The sequence below is a fragment of the Pteropus alecto genome, unplaced genomic scaffold (assembly GCF_000325575.1).
Source record: "Pteropus alecto unplaced genomic scaffold, ASM32557v1 scaffold72, whole genome shotgun sequence".
Classification (NCBI taxonomy): domain Eukaryota; kingdom Metazoa; phylum Chordata; class Mammalia; order Chiroptera; family Pteropodidae; genus Pteropus; species Pteropus alecto.
The window spans coordinates 9,779,514-9,781,627 of record NW_006436811.1 but is presented as its reverse complement, the minus strand read 5'-3'; the positions used below and the strand labels follow the sequence as shown (position 1 = coordinate 9,781,627).

Here is a 2,114-nt window from a genome sequence, read left to right as displayed (position 1 = left end):
GAGCTGGTAGATGTATAGATAGCAAATAGCTGGAATATGTAATTCAAAATGATAAATGCTATTTTTAAGAGCTGAGGGAGATATCAGTGTAGGGGGAGCATGGGTAGGAAAGGTTTCTCGAAGAAAGTATTTTTAATCAGGAATTGGAAGAAGTCACGGGCCTCATGAACAGGTAGAGTGTGGCACCATTCCTGGCAGAGGCAGCGGGGCGCCTAGAAATGAGAAGACCTGGTCAGGAGCTAAAAAGGGATATTATTAGAACTCCTTATGCCTTCTTTGGCTAATGAGGATAAAGAGAAGAGAGAACGGAGAACAGAGAGACAGGAAAGCAGGCTTCAGCCTCTAGGGGACCATTTAGGCAATTACTTTGGCACTGAATGTGATTCTGGTCTAAGATCTCATAAGAAGAAAGTTGCTATGCTAATTACCCCTTTGATATTTCTACTCTTTGTCTTCGGCTAGGCCAGGCCATAGGAATGCCTTACCCCTCTGGTTTATTGGAAGTATTTTGCTGTTAGCAACAGCTTCTGCATATGTTCATTTGTGACCACATGCACACATCCCTCACACTCCCGTATACACTCACACTCACACATACTTTCACAGATTGTCACATACACGCTCACACATCCACTCACAGTCACACGAACACATATACTTGCACGACTTGCACGCATTCACAATTGCATACAACACAGAAACACACACAGTCACATATACTCTCACACATTCATAAACATTCATACACATATAATAGACATAAATATACACTCGTATGCAAAACCACACAAATCATGTACAACCATACACATAAATACACTCATTTCATAAAGACACATAAACACATCATACACATATAAGCAGTCACACATACATACTCATACCCCTCACCATACATATATATATAAACACACCTGCACAAACACCTTTTGAAACATCCCAACATATTTATTTTCATAATATGATGTAATATTAATATGTAGATAAGTTTTATAAATTAAGCTAAAAATGGTCAGATAATCTAGCACTTAGTTAAGAATGACTCTCAACCAATAATAATGAAAAAGTCATAGAGTAAGTCATTTTTCTTTTTGGACTCTCAAGCTTTATTTTTGTAGGAAATCCCCCCGAATTCTATAACTTCTAATAAACAACAAAAAAAGGAAGTGCTTCTGTTTTTTTTTTTTTAAATTTGCTTTGGGTCACTGTCATAACTTTTAATAACACATGCATTCTGGCAATGAACTTTCTTAAAATATATAAGTGAAGTTTTGGTTACCATATCCTTTTTATCTTGTCAGCATTTTCGATTTTATTATATTTTCTGGAACAGCCAATTATTTTTTAATTGGTGTTATAGTTGTTTTTCCTTTTTTTCCTGTGTATCATCTTTTCATAGTGGTGAAATTAATCTCCCCAGCCTTTGGATTTTCTATCTTCAATCTTTGGAATCTCTGAGACTTTTTTTTTCTTACAACCAATTATTTTCATTTCATTCTCTTTTACCTTTATTTTATTCTATTTATTTTTTATAGAAATGTCCTTTTTCTTATTTTGGAATTGCCTTTAATATGACTGCACATTGCTTCTTTGCTCTGGCTGTGACTAGCTTGCACAGGCAGATAGAGAACTAAAACCCATGATAAAAAGCCTGGCGTCATCTACGACCATGCCACCCTGAACAAGCTGGATCCCATCTGATCTCAGAAGCTAAGCATGGTCGGGCCTGGTTAGTACTTGGATGGGAGACCACCTAGAAAGACCAGCTGCTGTAGGCGTAAAAAATAAAAAATGAGGGATTGAAAACTGACAAGGTCCTTGTAATCTGTGAGGTCAACCAAGGTTTGCCTTGCCAAAAAAAAAAAAAAAAAGGCTAGCATCATTTGCACAAGGTCCCAATTATACATTTGTCATGCTGTGTACCTAATGGTATATCTATCACCAATGCAATAAAGGGAGCATATTAACCAGATATTGGTGCTGAGGATGGTTGCTTAAGAGAGTGTACATAAATATAGCATTTCTCAAATAGATAAACACCATTTGAGTTTCCAACTAAATAATGACAATTGAGAGGCATAATGTTAAGTAGGGATTCTGGATCTTTATGGGTT

The 2,114-nt window shown here is 36.5% G+C and overlaps 1 pseudogene; it reads left to right on the top strand.

Annotated features, from left to right (window-relative positions):
* Positions 1-1,659: 1,659 nt before the first annotated feature.
* Positions 1,660-1,778, top strand: LOC112481464 (annotated as a pseudogene).
* Positions 1,779-2,114: the final 336 nt, after the last annotated feature.